General features: G+C 39.8%; 1 long non-coding RNA gene across 1 annotated transcript; it reads left to right on the top strand.

Moving 5' to 3' along the window:
- Nucleotides 1-1667: 1667 nt before the first annotated feature.
- LOC116899730 lies at nucleotides 1668-18524 on the top strand. Its single transcript, XR_004387752.1, has 5 exons — nucleotides 1668-2753; nucleotides 4754-5847; nucleotides 6674-6873; nucleotides 17949-18142; nucleotides 18305-18524. It is a non-coding gene; the product is annotated as an uncharacterized LOC116899730 (long non-coding RNA).
- The last annotated feature ends 733 nt before the right edge of the window (nucleotides 18525-19257 follow it).

Raw genomic sequence — 19257 nt, 5'->3', positions numbered from 1 at the left:
AAATCTGGTGTCACCTCCTGGCCTCCACAGGTACCAGGCATGTGTATGGTGCCCATGCAAAAATGCAAGGAAACACTAACAACTCAAACATATACATACATACATGCATACATACATACATACATACATACATACATACATACATACATATGCACATACATACGCGGAGAAAGAATAACAAAGTAGAGTCCCATATAAGAAGAATGATGAATTTACTTGGAATCAGATATAAAAAGTAAATTAATAATACATTGTGAAAATTAATATTTTTTTAAAATGTACCTAAAATGCACAGAGAAGATTTCTATCCTTCACTCAAGGCTTGGGGAAGGTTGAGAACAGAGGTGAGTCCCAAGAGTTAACAAAAACCTATCTGCTGAATAAAAAAAGAGACCAGAGAAGGATTCAGCAACTCATCCCCACATCCTACTTTCCCCTTAAGTCAAGGGTCTCCTCTTAAAAATTTCCCACAAGGTCGGGACTGCTGACCAAGGTAGATTGGTTTCATGAGCTTTTTCTGTGTTTCTGCAACCTGAATTGTGCCTGAGTGCTGAGCATTTTATGGAGTTGTTGTCTTTGTCCATACTTATACTATATATCAACAATCCTAGCACAGTCCATAATCCACACAGTGAGTTTATAAAACCTGGCACAGGCCACTGAGATTACTCTGTTGAAAGGCGAGTCTTTGAACCTCACTGTCTTTAGCCCTCAGTGGAGGGACCTCAATAATTTAAGACAGATGAAATGTTCTTCTGTGTCCTGAGATGGCATTACCTGCCCTAGCCACAGCCCTGATGGAGGTCTCAGGGCAGGGATCTCCTTGTGATTTTGATATATGCTCTAATATACTAATGTTATTTTGTACTAATGTTATTGGCACCCACATTTTCCAGATCACATCCAGATAGAATCCGTTTAAAAATTTGATCTTCTTACGTATTTCATGGGACTCATTGTGAACTTGAATCAAAGAAAAATGTTATTAACTCAGCATGATTCTTCCTGCAACCTTTATCAACCTATTTATAAAGTTAATATTTTAAGTTAACTATCACCTCCCAGAATAAGAAAAAAATAGTGTGTTCCTCATTACTAAGGAGTATGAATAGGTATGTGTGACAAGAAACAGGTTAAGCAGGTTGTATATATTAATGTAGAGAATATACCAAAGACGACTTTTCGTTGATTTTTTTTCCCCTTCCCAGCTCATCTTGCAGGAGAAAACTCCTGGGTTAGTGAACAAGAATCTGCCTTTAAGGCTAATTCTTGACATTGAACTTCCCCATGCGACAGCCAAAATACCACAGCCTAAATATATAATGAATACAGAACATTTTAGTTAATTTTTGCAGCACCCCCATATCAAGCAAGGAAAAATCCACATACTATAGATGAATTTTTCACTATGCTTTGCTCCATGCACTTTTTTAAGTCATAGACACTGAGATCATTCTTAGCTTTTGTTAAATGCATTTGCTATTATAGTACAACCATAGGCTGCTTTACCCAGTGATTTATAGCAGCAATCAAAGCCTTGAGGCCAGAGTTTAATGTAGATAATAAAATACCTCACTGTTAGTCACTAACTTACTTTAGATTTTTGTTTTAATACAAAAAATATCAACCATCAAGGAATGGGAGAATACTGTGTTCTAATAGTTTTATGGCATAAATATCCTAACTAGAATGATTGTATATTCCATTAACAATAACCCCTAAGGGAACTCAGAAAGTGTAATCACTGGAAAGCTCTATTAGTCAGAGGCCAGGCACACCTGATATGGTGCTGCGTTCAAAATGTCTTCCTCTTAAATATTATTGACAGTAAAACTGTACCCCTATATCTATTCTATTAAATGACCTAAAGATTTACTGTGGAAACAATACAACACCAAATGAAATTATCAAAGTGTTTTGTAGTGAATTATTGGTTTGGCGGAAAATTAATGACATGATTACTTTGGTCTTTGGCACATGAACTAAAGTGTCCTACCATGAGTTCCCTCCTAGTACCTCTTCAAATAACACAGTGAAGCCCTTTAAAGCACCAAAAATAAATAATTGATAGTGATGTTAACCCAAATTATGTTTAGCCTTCAAACTGCATATGAAAACTTCTGTATAAGTCATGGGAGAAAGTTTAATGCTATGATGGGATTTTCACGTACTTTAACATTTTGTGTACGTATTCTATAGTATGCAAATACTTTTATCTTCAGTGGTGTATGTTATTGTGGAGTGAGTATCTTTACTTGCCAGGATTTAAAAATCAATTTAAATGCTATGTCAGTCAGAGTGTTATCTTTTCAGAACAATGCATTAACAAGGTCTAGCTTTGAATCTCACTGCCCAGCACATTACCCAGTAAATAGGAAAATAATTTGGGAATATTTAAACTTGCAGGTCTCTGATTTTGCTCATCAAAATATTTTTGCTCAAAATATGTAAACTCCCAGCTGTAGTAGTTGTGTTTAGTTCTTAGTTATAGTAGGCACAGATATATTTTGGAATTTTACAAAGTATATATGGATTTTTTGTATTTTTAGTCCATACTAATTTGCTCATGGTATATTAGTGCCTCAGTTTCCCAACTGCATATTAAAGCATGAACAAGAATGAAATCCTATTTTGATATTTGTCTGTGCCATGAATGCCCTTACCACTACATGGTTCACAAGGGTCTCAGGGATGTCGTTGGTGACTTTACAGGCTTCTGCAGACAGCTCACAGATGATGGTCAACTCAGACTGGTAAGAGATGTGTTTTGTTTTAAAAGATGTGTCTGCCTGTCTGTCTGTCTGTGTGCCTGTCTATGTCTGTGAGTGTCTCTGCATGTGCACCTATGTAGACCAGAAGAGGGTGTCAGATGTTATGGAGTTTGTGAGTCACCTGATGTGAGTACTAGAAACTCCAGTTCTGTGAAAGATCACCAAGTGCCCTTATCCTCTGAGCTATTTCTCCAGCTCAGGGATATGTTTTATAAAACATTTATATTTATAAATAATGTTTCTACAGTCTATGATGCCCTTTGATTGTAACAAATATAAAAGTAGAGAAGGATTTTCAATTTTTTCATAAATTTCATTCAGTTAAATTAAGGCTTGAGCCATTTAGATCATCAATGTTTTGAAATAGGCAGTTCTTTCCTATGAGACTTGAATCTGAATGCATCTGGATCTCAAGACATTTAGCTATTGTACTTCACAGTGCCCAGTATCTAAAAGTGCAGCCAGGTCTGTGGTGGTGGTTATGCCTATAAATCTCAGCACTTAGGTTGTGATCAACATGGGTTTGAGACCAACTTGGGATACAGAGTAAGAATCTGTTTCAAAAAGACAAAATAAAGAGGTCTGAAAGATAAAAGTCCAAATGGGCAACCCTCTTGGGGAAGGATATGAGTAGTACTGCCATGGTAGAAATAGCTAGTAGGGTAGAAAATATATGAGGAAAACTAAAAGCATAGAAGAGCATCATGTTTTCAGAGAGAGAGAGAGAGAGAGAGAGAGAGAGAGAGAGAGAGAGAGAGAGAGAGAGAGAGAGAGAGAGAGATTGATCAGTATCTGAGCCATAAGGTCAAAGCATGAAAAAATAAAGTACTAACGAAAGGACTCTAACTCCAGTAATGTAGACTTTTCCTGTCTCCTGTCTCACGATACCAAGTTTCTCTTTTTTAGCTCTATTCAATTTCCCTTCCATGAAGAGAAAGGCACAAGAGAATGTACTTGTATTTTTAACTTTATGTAGAGTAAGTTAAATATGCTTTGAAAAATATCACCTTGAAGAAGCTCCCATTAGCTGACTATGTAACAATTTGAACATGAGAATAGATATAATAGTAATGTCTTATAACCCTTGTAATATAAAAACCCATGAGCCCATTCAGGTAAGGGGAAGATCATTATCAACAGAATGTAACCTAATTAGTCTGAGGACACCATACTATAGTTGTCATAGCTGAAGTTAAGTGAGCCGAGTCATAAACAATCCTAAAATCTGGAGCAATAGTATACTTACTTGGAAAATAAAAATGGTAACTCTATAGTAAAGAAAACAAATAAACACTAACTTACTAAAGTAGTGTAATTTAATAACCCTGATTATAAGGCAAGATATCATCATCACATATAATTTGTGATAATCAGCCCATACTGAGGGATACTGGACAATTCAAGGCCCAAATTCCACAAATGTCAGTGTCTCTCAAAGAAATAAAAGTGATTTTAGATGAAAGAGACTAAGACATATGACAGCTAAATGCAAGTGGTCCCATATTGGATGAGTCAGGGCCAAAAGAAGCACATTGTGAAAATTGGTGGGATTTGACTACAAGCCATCTTTTAGATAATATTTTATCAATATGATCACTGTATTACGAGGACATATGTAGGAGAATAAATGCATCCATAGGTATTTATGATTACAAAAAATGCCTCCAGCTTTGTTTTAAAATAGTTGAAAAAATTCAATGTATGCAGAGAGAGAGGAGAGAGGGAGTTTGGGTTTTTTATTTCTACTTTTGCAACTTTTCTGTGGGTCAGAAACTGAGTTTCCACTGCTGCCAGTTTTTGTTTGAGACAGGGTCTTTATTGTGTAAGGCAGGTCTGCCTTGAACTCAGGGCCCTCCACCCCAGTGTTGGTGTCTGCTACCACACCTGGGTTGTCTTTAAACTCTCAAAGCATGTCCCTGGAGAAAACCCAGATGTCTTTTCTCATCTAACACAAGAACTATTGTGCTTTGTTTCCCAACCAGATTGGTCCAGAGAAAGGAAAGGTGTGTAGAACGTCTGGCCAGAGCAGCCATTCTGAATGCTGTGCGGGACCTCTGGGCAAAGCAAGAAGGAAAGGTAATGATTTTATAATGTGGCTACAACTCAAGATACATGACTGTAGTCAGAAACTTGTTGGAGCAGGGTCAAAGAAAAGAGGGAAGGGACAACAATGGTAAGGAAGCAGTTAGGGATAGCAGGACTCATAGAGGGTGTTAGGGATGGGGTGGGAATGTTAGGGATCAGGTGGGAAATGAGCCAGATGTCTGGTGTCACCAGTCACCATTAGTGTATTCATATCAGACAAAAATGACTGCCTTATGTATATTTTATAACTCTTTTCTTTATAACCAAGCCTTTATGGAAGCTACGTGTGGACATGGTAAGTAGAGTCTTTAATATTATAGTTATTTCTAGAGGTAATATTTTTATAGATTACCTGGTTGTTTTGATAATCAGTAAGAATATTTAAGACTAGTCTGTTGATCATTGATTATAAAATAAAAACAGAAAAAATTATTTTTTTTCCACAAGGGGCATGAACCCAAGACCTTGCATGCTAGGCAAGCACTCTACCACTAACCTATGTTCTCAGACCATAATGTTCTCTTTCTGATAATTTGAAATATCAGATACCTGTGCTGTGCAGGCAAGCAGGTAAGGATGGATGGGAGGCAATAAGTTCAAGTCCTGTTTTCTTCTAAAGGGTGCTTACAACATCATATAAATTCTGAGCTCTTATTGCTTGAGAAAACTATCGGAACCATTAGGAGCCTCAGAATCAGTTTAAATATCAAATGACAATAGAATGTCATAAATTTTGAAAAGCCACATACTTTTACTAGGACATCTGTTTTAGTAAATCTAAAAGCACGATCTGATCAAGTCATTGCAGTTTCCACCATGTAGTTCCTTCAGGTCAGGAGCTTGATACTGAATTCCAAAGGTATACAGTTGGCTGTTTTCTTTCCCGGTGACCAATATTTGTAGCAGGAATGAGCACCTGATTGTTAAGGAGGATTTAAAAAAAAAATTATTAGTGCTAGTTTATGTTGCTAGTCTATACTTGGGACCTTCAGTCCCAAGTAGACCAGACTTTCAGTCCAGGTGTCATTGGTAAGTGACTGAGTGACCTTGAGCATGCTGCTTATCCACTGTGAGTGGCAGCTGTCATTGGTAAGTGACTGAGTGACCTTGAGCACGCTGCTTATCCACTATGAGTGGCAGCTGACTCCAAGTGGTTTCTGAGGGCCCACAAATAAAGGCTACCATTATTATTTGACAGTAAAATGAAGGAAAACAATGAACATGGGCCTAGAAGATTTTGGGGTAGGGGAGCAGATGAAGTCATGATGCTCTCATAGCTTCTTTCAAACAGGCTGAGGGTATCATGGGGTCATCTGAAGGAAAGGTTATGGAAAGGTGAGCCTTTCACATGGATTATAGCTTATTATAGTCATGAAAAGAATTTGGAATTCGGCAGGGCATCGTGGTGAGTGTGAAAAAGTAGTCCTAGAGCATGGCCAGCATTCTTCAGGAAGATTAGCGCACCACTCTCCTGCCAGTGGAGAGATGGCTATAGTCACTCTGTGGAGACCCAGGGCTGCCCTGAGTGATCTGACTCTGAAAGCAGCCTTTCTCCTCTCTGCTTTGCTGCTCTAGGACTCCCTTCATCATCTCATACTTGAGTGAAAGTTCAGCATGGCAGGAAGAACAGATTCAGAGAGAGACTCAAAGAGGGACTTTGTATTGAATGTTCACTTGGTGCTAGGCCCTCTGGCCAAGAAGTCAGGTTAATTGGAAAGAATAGGATAGAAGGAGGACGTAGAAGTTATGACAGGAGGGACGGAAGCTCTGAGAGCTCATGAAGAGCAACAGTGAATTCTAAAATGCTCAGTACTAAGGAATGACAGGACCAGACAGACACATAGATCCCAAAGATCCCTTCCTGGAAAGGATAAGCCCGTGAGATTAGGGTAAGCATCAATAAATAATCTGCCTGTGGATTGATATGGTCCTTTCTCCTATGCCACCAGGATCCAGAGATGCTGTTGTCCTGTGTTGATTTCTTGATCTGATGTCTTGACAAACCAGGGTGCTTACGGTGAGTTATGTGTATGCCATGGGTCTGCTGATCTGCTGATATCCTGGTGCTTATCAAGGAGTGCATACAGCAGATGCAGACTCATTATCTAAATGAGGGATTTATGATCTCCCACACACACACACACACACACACACACAGAAATACTGTAGAATGGTCAACTTGGTAAAAAAGGAAGGTACATTATGGGGAAATGTCTTCCCTGTGCTATCAATGCCTACTCTTGAACGTCCCTATCTTCTGGGGTGCACATAGTGCTCCCACATACTCTGTACTAAGTATTAGACCCTCAGTCATACATGTAAATCTGGATGAAGAGGCCATCTAATGTAATGTGGCTGGAGGGCTCAGTTCAGCAACCATTCAAGGAGGCTTTGTGTTGCACTGTGGGATAGGGAATTTTGAGGAGCCGGGTATTCAGCAAATACCCTCATTGTCCCAGCTTGACACACTGGGAGGTGGACTTATGGCAGCAAGTATGTAAAGGGCAGTGAGGAGAACAACCAGATATCCCTTGGGGAACAACTTAGTCCCAGAAAATTCTAATTCTGAAGTTCTCTGGAAAGTCTCAAATGTTATAGGCTGTGTTTTTTCAGAAGAACAAATGCTGAGACATGGCTACCCTGCCTACACTGTATCATGTGCCTGGCTGGGGTATTCAGACAGCACGCTGAAATAGATAAGCTTTTAAACCTGGCTTTACCTACAGGCCCAAGCAGTAGAAACGAGCTAGTTGATGTATATTTCACACCACTATCATCATACTTGACTCTGACACCAAATAAATAGACACACACACCAATTTCCTTGGACAACAATTTAGTCTCCATGGCCTAATCTTTTTCACTCTCCAATTGTGCAATTCCAGATTATCATGAGTCTCTGACCTACGTAGCTAGAACACAGATTTCTACAGTCCAAACCCCTGAGTTTTATTATTCCCTAGTACAGCTCACAGAACTCTTGATTTACATTCACCGGTTTATTACAAAAGATGTAATTTAGGATGGCCAGGTAAAGTGGATCCACAAAACAAAGCATGGAGGAGTAGCAATATGGAGCGTCCCCTCTCAGTGTACTTCCAGATACTCTAACATGTTCACTAACCCTGAAGTTTCCTGGACTCTATCCTTTTGGACTTCTATAGAGGAGTCCTTGGCTTTTGGTAAGCAATTCAACCATCAACCTTTCTCTAGAAGTTTCAGGGTAGGACTAAAGTTTCTAACCCTTTGGTCATAGCTTGGTCTAATTGTGACCAACAAAGAAGGGACCGATTTTTAGGGTCAATTTATTGGTATACAAAAGACGCTATCACTAAGGAGATCTGTGCTTTAGGTGCTGTGTGCTAGGAAATAACATGGGAAGGTCGAGTGCAGAAGGGAGCAAATGCCAGAATGTGTGTCCTTACAGCACACCGGCTTTCTGGGAGAGTTTTGCTGTTTCCTATTAGCCTTTCTACATAATTCTCTATCCAAGGCTAATAGTTGCCATTTTTGATGAGAATTATTACAAGGTAAATTTGGAACAGATGTTCCGCGAGGACTTAGCCTCTATCTGACCAAGAAGAGGCTGGCTGATGAGTCGATTCCAAGAGATCAAGATTTCAGGACTTCAGCAAAAGGAATGTGTAGGATGTGTTGTGCCTTGTAGACAACTACCTCCAGGATTCTCCAGAACTACAAATCATGTAGTTGAAACTTCCACTTAGAGTAAAAGAATCTCTGGGTGTTTGTTATGAGTAAAAGAAAACAAGATAGTAGGTACCTGTGTATGTTCAGTGTTAAAAAACTGTTTCTGACTGAAATCTTTCCTTCCCTCTTTCCTCCAGCTACTCTCCTTCAAAACTCCCCCATGCCCCACCCCAATTCTCAAGTTGACCGTCTTTTTCTTTATCACTCTTACATACATAATGTATGTGTATGTATACTATTATACCCATATAGACTATTAATACTGCTGAGTTCATTTTTGATAGTCGTGTGTATATGACTTCAGGGCTGACCACTCTGCATTGGGTAATTAATAAGGAAAGAGTTTGCTTCTCGTCCTAGTAGTAATGTGTTGCCCATAGTTCTCTGTCTAGGGGTGGGACCCTACAAAAATTTCTTCCTTCCATGATATTGCCTTTCTTCTGGTCTTGTTTGTGTAGTCATTCCTAGGAGAGACTTTCTGGCATTCTGCCCCTTACAATCTTTGTTCCTTCTTCCAAGATGTTCCCTGAGCTATTGATGCAGGAGCTTTGATATACACTATCCTTTGGGGTTGGTTTCCCATGATCTGTTGATCTCTGCATTTTATCAATTTGTGATTGTCTATGATTACTGTAAAAATAGTCTCCTTTGATGGGTGTTAGTAACTACAATTATCCAACATAAGATGATTTCTTTACCTGTGTGAACCTTTTACGAGCCAAATGATCTTCTTAGTATACAGAGAGATTGGGCACTTTAAGGAGTAGAAGACCTAGGCTCTGTCTGCAGTGACACAAACACAGCCTTGGTACTCACTAAACAGATGCTTGTGAAGAAGAAATTGGATACTAGTCCTTTGGGATGATATTCTATTGTCCACTAACAGTGCTCACACTGGGCCAACCACACTCCAGCAGTCACAAGGAACAGATATAGATGCCTATGTCTCAAGATATAATTGGACATGAAGGCAGATTAGGGTTTTTTTTGGTGGTGGCGGGGTCCTTGTGAGTGGCCAAATGTGCCATCAGAGAGAACTCTATAGGACATACAGACCATATTCTGTTGCTCCTCTTTGTGTGACCAAGTCCCTTTCCATTTCTGGAGCCCTTCACCATAAACTTGTCTAAAGTTTGGGAAGGACAGAGGTTACTGGAAAACATGGTCTATGAATGATTCACACAGACTCACTTCTATAGAAAATCCAGGTGTGGGGTTGGGGATTTAGCCCAGGGGTAGGGCGCTTGCCTAGCAAGCGCAAGGTCCTGGGTTCGGTCCCCCGCTCCGGAAAAAAAAAAAAAAAAAAAAGAAAATCCAGGTGTTCTTGCCAATTTAGAGACTTATTTAATCTAACTGTGTTTGTAGGTTTAAAGTAAAAGTTGGGGCTGAATTTAGGATGACATACGGAGATGCTGTCTCATCAGGGACATGAATGGACCAGAAAAGACTTTGGTAAACGTATGTATGTATGTATGTATGTATGTATGTATGTATGTATGTATCAAGATATTATGATATGGAAGCTTGATGAATATTTTCGGTGACTCTAACTCAGGGATGTGTCCATGTTAGATAAGCACTATACCATTGAGTTATAACATTCACCCCCAGCCTGAAGTCTTTTGTTTCAACCGAGGATTAAGAACATGGACATTTTTATAATTTATGGTGATCTTGTAAAGGCGAACTCTTTTTAAAAGCTGTAGGATCTGTTTAGTTTTAGTTTTGTAATTATACAGAGCCAATTAAGTCTGATCAAGCAAGAGACCATCTTTTTGCTAATACAGGTGAGCCTGAACAAGCAGTCTTCTATTGGCACCACCCTAGTGTGTAAATCATTAACCTCTCTTAAGCAGCTTATCAGGAGATAGGTTCTAAGCAGCCATTCTTTGATGAATCATTGTATTTTAGCTGAGGTAAATAAAAGTATTCATCATTCCTATGTATTAGAATTTTTATTGTATGTAAAACATTTTTGTTAAGAGTCACAACCAGATTTTTTATGTTTTAAAAAATAAGAAAAAAAAGGCTTGTTTTGTGAGTTAAAATTTTGGAGTACTTAATGTAAGATCAGAAGTCTCATTATTTATACATGAAATAGCAATGCTTTTATTTCATGAGGTCATCCTCACTCAAATAATTTATGACAAAATTTGATCTTGAGACTGCTATATTGTGGTTCTCAGAGTATCCTGTAAGGGAACTCTTACCACTTAGACTATTTATAGAATCTCATGTCCTTGTCCATCTTCTGGAAGTGTAATGAGGTTGATGGCAGAGGGGTGGGCCCTGTCTCAAGCTCTGCACAGCAATTCTCTGGCTTCGGGTAATATGATAATGAGGAGAAAGCCAAAGCCGAAAAGGCAGGGCCTGGGCTTAAACTCACCAATAGCTTGGCCTACTGTTGAGTGACTTACTTAAGTTTCTTTATAAGCCAGTTTTTATTTGTAAAACAGTGTAATGTAAGCTGCCTGAACAAAAACCTATTAAGTGCCAAGTAGAATGGGTATTTCACTAATGAGTATTTATTATGTCAGATTCCTGTGGGCAATAGTCAGTGTGAACAAACTCAGTGTTGACTATTCATATGGTTCAAAAGATAACAAAGGGGAATTGGTGAGATGGCTCAGCAGTTAAAGTATCTGCTGTCCAGTTTAAGAACCTAAATTCAATCTCCAGGATTATTATTGTAGAAGGAAAGAACTGACCACCACAGTTGTCCTCTAACTTCCACACATGTGTGTGCATACACATATACATGGGAGGAAATACATGCTACATAAGTAAAATAAGGAGCTAGGGAGATGGTTCTGTGATTAAGAGCATTTTCTGTTCTTGCAGAGGACCCAGGTTCTGTTCCAGTCTTCATAACCAGCTATAATTCTAGTTCCAGTAGATTGGATGCCCTCTCCTGGTTTCTGCTGGCATCAGATGCACATTATGGCAAAACACTCATATACTTAAAACAAAAATAAAGCACTCAGTGAATCCAACTGAAAGGTTGGTAAAAATGTTAGCAAAAAGTCAATCTCTTGCTCTGAGCAGATTTAATTGGCCTTGTAGAATTATAAAACTAAAACTGATCAGATCCCATAGCTTTTAAAAAGAATTCACCTATCACAAGATCAGCATAAGTTATTAAAATGTCCATGTTCTTAATCCTTGGTTGGAACAAAAGACTTCAGGCTGGGGGCGAATTTTTATAGCTCAATGGTAAAGTGCTTATATAGCATGAACACTTCACTGAGTAAGCACATCTCATAACCCAGCCCAGGGCACTTGTAGACATCACAGCCGTTCTATAAACAATTCACATCTCTTCCCTCACATATGGCTCAGATCTGAAGCCAGATTTCTAATCCTAGTGTCTGCACTTCTCTTTTTTGAGAACTCTGGGCTAGACTCTCGCAAAAGAAATGCCAGAGAAGTCTTCCTAATCAGTAGGTTGCATTAAATTAAGGCATCTTCTCTCTGTAGCCACAGCACTATAGAGCCTAAGGCAGTGGAGTGGATGTCAATACTGGCTGAATTTAAGCCATTGTGGATTGAGAAGCCCACATCCCAGAATGACATCATAGGCCACGCAACTATTTCTGAGGTAATAAAGCTGCTGCTTCTGCTATCTCAGTCATTTACTGTTTGTTTAGTGTTCTTGAGAGATCAGGAAAATTCCTAAAATACTCAAAAATTCTCACGGCACAAGTCCCTCATGCAAATAAAAGTTGATGTTTGCACCAAAAATAGAACCCCTCTTGTAAATGAAGAGTTAATCACAGGCCTTCTTGGGCCATAAAGGAACTGTTCCCATTCTATCTTGAGTGAAAATGGCTTCAGGGCCATCTAGTTTTATCCCTTTTAGAGTGTTGCCTTCTAAGACTGATACAGTCTGTATGGAATATATCTTCAATCATTCATACAGTGATTCTATCAAGTTGCTAGTGTGTCCTCAAAATGATTTTCCACAACACCCAGTTAGCTTTTATGCTAGCTAGGGTACCAGGGAAGTGTTTCTGTCAGTCAGATTGCCTTACCCCCAACAGTTTAGCCTATTTAAAGGAAAAATAAAGATTCAAAGAGAGATATGTACAATAAAGGTTTATCATTAACAGTATTTTAATAATGTTTAACTCCTGTTCCAGTTCTCCAGGGACAGGTTGGTCTCTCTAATCTGCCTTAATATTTGGTAGACTAGGTAGGTTAAATATATTTTCTGCTTATGATCTTTCCACTTTACAGTATGTTTATCAAGATCTTATCAAGGTAAAGAGCACCTGTACTTTATTTGCCCAGAATAAAACAAAAAGTATGGATTTCCCCAGAGGACTCAAATCAGGCTTTCAAACAAGAGATTGCCTGGCTATTTTCTGAGAGCCTTGAAACAATTTCACAGTCATCTGGGGCCATCTGCACTGCCTTAAGGGTTCAGCTAGATTCCAATATATGAGAGCATCTCAGAAACTGTGTCAGGGTGAGTGGCTGCTGCTGCTCAGTCCTTCGCACTCATCTTCATAACCAGAGCACCAGTTGGCTCATTTGTAAACTGAAATTCCATCCTCAGACCCAAGCATGGTCTGTAAGAAACCAAAGGCTGTGGAATTGATGGAGAAATAAGGCAAAACTGGTTATGAAATTTGAGTCATTAGACCACAAGAACTCATCATCTCAAAAACCTGGCACCAAGGCCTAGAGACTTAAGCCTATCACTCCCCCAGGCATGGGTTTGGCCAGCATCTGCCTCTAATCTCTCTCTTGCCTATACATTGTACTGGCAATATGCAGCTGACACAGCAGCTATAGCAGAAGCTGAGGGCTCACATCTCACATATGAACGGTATGTCCTCAAAGCTCGCCCCAGTGACATATTTCTTCCAGCAAGGCCACACATACTTCTAAACCTACCCAAACAGTGCTACCCACTTGGAACAACTAGTCAAGCATCTAAACTGACGAGGAGTATTGAAACAACCACACGTTGGTAGCTGTATTTTCTCATTTTGTGATTTTATCTTTAAAGTGTACCCCCGAGCTAGAGAGATGACTCAGCAGGAGGTAGTTACCGCTGCTAAATCTTAAAACATGAGTTCAGTTACCAGGACCCACATGATACAAGTTGTCCTCTGATCTTCACATGTACTCTGAGATACGTATACCCACACACATGCACATACAAACACAAAATAACAATTAATTGAATTAAGCTTTAAAATAACTTTAGAGAAAAAACATTTAAAATGAAATAAAATATAACTGATGGAAAGGAATTTTTTCCTTCCTCCTTCCCCCCCTCCAGAGTTTCATTGTGTAGCTCCACCTGGTCTGGAACTCCTCTTGTTTTTTGTTTCTTTTTTTTTTTTTTTTTTTTTTTTTCCGAGCTGGGGACCCGAACCCAGGGCCTTGCGCTTCCTAGGCAAGTGCTCTACCACTGAGCTAAATCCCCAACCCCTGAACTCCTCTTGTAAACTAATTCTGCCTCCCTCTGCCTTCTGAGTGCTGGATTGGAAGCATACACCACTGTACCCTGTCCTGGGAAGAAACTTGTTTTAAGTTCTGGAAGCGACCTTGATGCTTCTGGCTCCTATTAGGATGTGAGATTGGAGACTCAGAGCCATTCTTCAGTTCTCTCAGTAAATTACTGTAGTCTACTTAGACCAGGCACCCTCTAGAAGCCTGTGTTTAGGGCATATTCTCCTTTAAAGAAAAATAAAACACCTTAAGCCTCACTCAAGAGGAAATAATGGAGATACATAAAACGAAAGTGGCAAAGCGTTAGGTCTGAACGCTAAGTGACTAGTATAGTAGAAAAAAGCTCATGAAATGAATAATGGGGAAAGACTAAGACAGAGATGGGGGTGGCTTCACAAAGGGTAGTGCAGAATTAATGCTAAGGAGTGTCACAATACAAACCAGTTGAGAGATCCTTGCAGTGACCATAGCCTTCTTTTGTGTATATTTGTGCATGCATGTATGTGGAGGCCAGAAGCCAACCTTGAGTACATTTCTCAAGAGCCATCTGCCTTATTTTGAGGCAGGGTCTCTCACTAGGACCCAGAGATTGCCAATTAGACTGAGTGGCTAGCCACTGAGCTACAAGGATCCACCTGTTGCTGCTTTCTAGTACTGGATACAAGCTAGATTGTGTTTAGGAATTCCTAAATACAAAATTACAAGCTGTCTAGACCACATGTTTTACACACACACACACACACACCCCTATCTCAGTGCTGACCACTTGGTATTGAGTAACATATTTGGAGGGCTTTCCCTTGGGAAGACTGTTTATCCTGCTCTAGGCTTTCCTCAGTTGCCCATAGTTCTCTATTAGGCCCTGAGGGCTTCCCCCTTTTCTATTAATGTCATTGTTGAGGTCTTGTTGGGGCAGCTATGTTGATAAGCCTTTCTGACATTCCTAGGAGACACGGTCTCACAGAAAACTTTCAGTTCCTCTAGCCAGAATCTTTCTTCCCTAAATGTGAATCCTGAAACTGGAAAGGGAAGGAGATAATAAACTTATCTTCCCTAGTTAAAGTCTTCTTTATCCATTTAAATCATCTGTACCTTGCTGTTCCATTCTCTATTACTCCTCTTCCCAACCTCATCACCCTCCCTTTATGTTCCTAGTTTCTGCAGTCACTCTAGCTTATATACTCTCATCTGAAAATTTGGAGCTAGGAACCACAGATAAGAGAGTTTGTGTGACATTTGTCATCTGAGTCTTGGTTTCCTTACTCAGTATGTTCCTTTCTAGTTCCATCTATTTACCTGCAGATCAGGATTTTATCTTTCTTTACAGCTGTATAGCATTCCACAGTGTGTATCATTACATTGTTCTCCATTCATCAGCTGAAGTACATTTACGTTGTTTCCCTCTCCTGGTTATTGTAATTAGAGCAGCAATGAACGTGGATGAGCAAGTGACTGTAGAGTAGGATATTAGGGTCTTTGGGAACATGCTGAAGAATGCTACAGCTGGGTTATATAGTAGATTTATTTTTAGTGTTTTGACAGTTATCCACACATTTCTGGACCACACTGACTGGACCAGTTTGCAATTCTACCAACAATGAACGAGGGTTCCCTTTTCCTCCGTAGTCTCTCCAGCACTTGTCGGGTGTTTCATTGAGCTTTACCATTCTGACTGGAAAAGATGAAATCTCAAAGTTGTTTTGATTTACACATCCCAGATTGCTAGGAACAATGACTACTTTTTTGAGAATTTTTAAAAGCCATTATTTTGAGAGCTCTTCTGTTCAAATTCCCATCTTTTTTTAATGAGTTATTTAGCTTTTGTTTTTGTCTTGTTTGTTTTTTGTTTGTTTGTTTGTTTGTTTTTTTGGGTTTTTTTTGGTTCTTCATCTATTCTGGATATCAAGCCTGTCAGATAACTGTATACCTAGCAGAGTCTCTCCCTTTCTGTGTATTTCCTCTTCACTAGACTGATTTCTTAGCCATGCAAAAGATTTTTTTGTTTTATGAAGTACCACTTGTCAATCATGGTCTCAATTCCTGGGCAAATGGGGTCCTATTTGTACCTATACCCTGAGGCTATTGTTTGTTTTCTTCTAGCAATTCCAGTTTCAGGTTTCACATTTAGGCCATCTGGAGTTACATTTTTGTGTGTGGTTTAACTTCTTTCTTGTATATGTGGACATCCAATTTTCCCAGGACCATTTGCTATCTTTATTCTATGTTTTTGACATTTTTATTGACTATTAAATGGTTGTAGTTAAAAGTTTTTATAAGTTCAGGTCTTCAGTTCCACTGCTCACTCTGTATGCCTGTTTTTGTATCAGAACAATATTCTATTAGGGCTCTGCAGTGTATCTTGAAGGATGGATTGGTGGTCCTTCCAACATTGTTCTCTTTACTTGGAACTGTTAGGCTCTCCGATGGTCTTTTGTGATTCCATACGAACTTAAGGATAATTTTTCTTTTCCTTTAAAGAATGAAATGGGGGTTTTGATCAGGATTGAAGCTCTTAGTTTAGAGACAGAGTCTCACTTTATAGCCAGTCTCATCTCAAACTTCTGACCCTCCCACTGCAGTCTCCACAGTGCTGGGCTTACAGTTGCGTACAGTTGTCTGGCTTCTCACGTCTCAATGACAGAGGGGTTCACCAGCTAAGCAGTGGTCTTAGCCTTATCTATAAAGGCAGGCTATCCACAGAGCTGGATGGGGAGGACTTTGGATTTAACAAAGGCAAGAGAAACTTCACAGGGTTATTAAGGATATAAGAAGAAAATAAATGGAGCAGTGACCCACAGAAAGCAGAGGCAAGAACTCCATGAGTCCACAAGAACACATTACATAGTATCCCTGTCCTGTTTGGAACACCATTCAGGCGCCGGAGCATGGAGAAACAATGCTGCAGAAGGAAGTCTGCTGACACATCCAAGAAGGGAGTAGTAACAGTATGTGAGCAGCCCTGTTTCCCCCACTGTGGGTATCTAACGCTCCCACGCACACACATTGCTATAGACATCCTTCTGCCAGGCTTTAAACTTTCCGTGGCTCAACAGCAGAGATGTTTCCTTCGATTCTAAAAATATTTTTAAACACTGAGTTACAGTTCAAATTTTGGAAAATAACACCAGGCTGTTGCAGGCGCTGGCCCCACTAGGAATTGGCATTGCTACAGGAGAAGAGGTGAGTGATAATACCCTTGGTATCACCTCACTGACCACTGAGAGCAGTCATGTTGCATTAGAAATTGGGCAAGTTTTAACATCTTTAAAATTGGTGATTCACTAGAGTCTAAAGTTTTGTGGCTTTTTCCCTAATTCACAGGACTCAGGTCACTGGTTTTTGTTTTTCTCTAAGCAATTACTCAGAATTAACAAGGCAACAACTTATTACTGTCAGGGCATGTGGACCTTAAGAAAGGCAGCTTCCAAATAGAGTGTGATATCACTCTTTTGAAGTGCTAGTACCTGCCTATCCCTGCTACAGTGAGCCCAAAGGCAGAGCAGGCTGAGGAACAGATTTTCAGTCTTCCAGCAAAGTGAACAGTACTATCCTACCACTGCCCCATCTTGTTATTGTGCCATCTGCTTGTAGCTGTCACTGCAATCCATCCGGATAGAATTCTACTTCCCACTTGCCAGGTGATACAACAGTAATCTCTTTATATATGAAGAGGTAGTGTGATTTATACTTGACTCATGTTACATCTTTAGATTTGTCCTGCACTGTCTGTGTCACCTCAATCTAAGTAAAAAGAAAAAAAGGAGGGGGGTGGGGTGGATATGAGAGTGTCAGTCCAGGCTTCCTGAAGTATAGTACTGAGTAAGAGCTGGTGTGGAATCATGGTACTGCCAAGCTTAGGGATCGTGAAAACAAAACCCAATTCTGTTGGTGTTATGTTGAAATGTTTGAGTCTATTTCCAGTGCCACAATAGAGTGATGATTAAGCAACTCCTACACAAGGCCCTGCAATTACTCCAGATTGACAGCTGTAGACTGGGGAGTGTCAAAGAAAACCTCTCAGTATCACTGATGCCCAAAAAGTTTGGAAGTGAAGATGATGTGGAAGCTGTGGACCAAGCCTCCACTCTGCTCCCACTGGCCTTTAGAACTCATGGGTCTGTAGTTTGCTTTTCCTCTAAATATTTATCTCTAGTCAGAGAGACATAGGTGATATTTTATCCCTAAATATTAAAATATGATCAAGTCACCTATAGACACTAACAAAACCCAGGTCTCTCTGCATTACTTTTGCCTTAAACTGAATACCTTCCTTGCAGTCCATCTACCTCCTTGCTGGTGGAGCTGGACTCTGAACTGGTTGGTACAGCACTCGATAATATTTGACTGTCAATCTCTGCCAGCCTTCAAAACAGGTAGGTCAGTAACATTAACTCCTCTCTCACTGCAGTAATAGCCCTTGATCCTGGAGAGCTCCTTGAAAACTCTCAGGGCCAGTACTCAGAACCCTGAGCACTGTTAGGAGCACCTAGAGTAGATTTTTAAATATCAGTTCCAAACTGAATAAACATGATATACGGGTGCTTTGCCTGCATGTATATGTGTACATGTGCTCAGTACCTGAAGTCAGAAGGTGGTGCTGGATCCCTTGGAATTTTAATTATAGTTGTAATCAGCCATGTGAGTGCTGGAAATCAAACCTGAGTCCTCTAGAAGAGCAGCTAGTGCTTGTAATGGCTAAACCATCTCTCTAGCCCCAACGGGATTCTAAATTGGGGAAGTCATTTGTACATTTACAGATTGCTTATTGTATTTTGTCTGCTGAAGCTAAACAGATCATACACACAAAAAACTCACTAAAGTTAACTCTTGAGACCCAATATGAAAACCTACATGGGTAGAGCAAACACCAAATTTAGGACTGTGAGATAGAAATGGATGTGTCAGGGCATACCAATACAGGAGTGAGGGTGTCAGGATTGTAATGGTTTCTTTGGTTGGGGATTTAGCTCAGTGGTAGAGCACTTGCCTAGCAAGCGCAAGGCCCTGGGTTCGGTCTCCAGCTCCGAAAAAAAGGAAAAGAAAAAAAAAAAATGTAATGGTTTCTTTATGGAGCTTGTCTAGTGAGTAAATAGCACTTAATTTTGAATCTGCCAAAACTAGTTTATGCTCTAAAGAACAATCAGTTCAAAGGGAGGAATCCTGCACCTCCTCACCCTAGAACTGCTACATATTCCTAATCTTAACAATGGAAGTCTAGATTATTCTCTTC

Source organism: Rattus rattus, chromosome 4 (genome assembly GCF_011064425.1).
Source record: "Rattus rattus isolate New Zealand chromosome 4, Rrattus_CSIRO_v1, whole genome shotgun sequence".
Taxonomy (NCBI): domain Eukaryota; kingdom Metazoa; phylum Chordata; class Mammalia; order Rodentia; family Muridae; genus Rattus; species Rattus rattus.
This window is presented reverse-complemented; position numbering and strand designations above follow the sequence as displayed.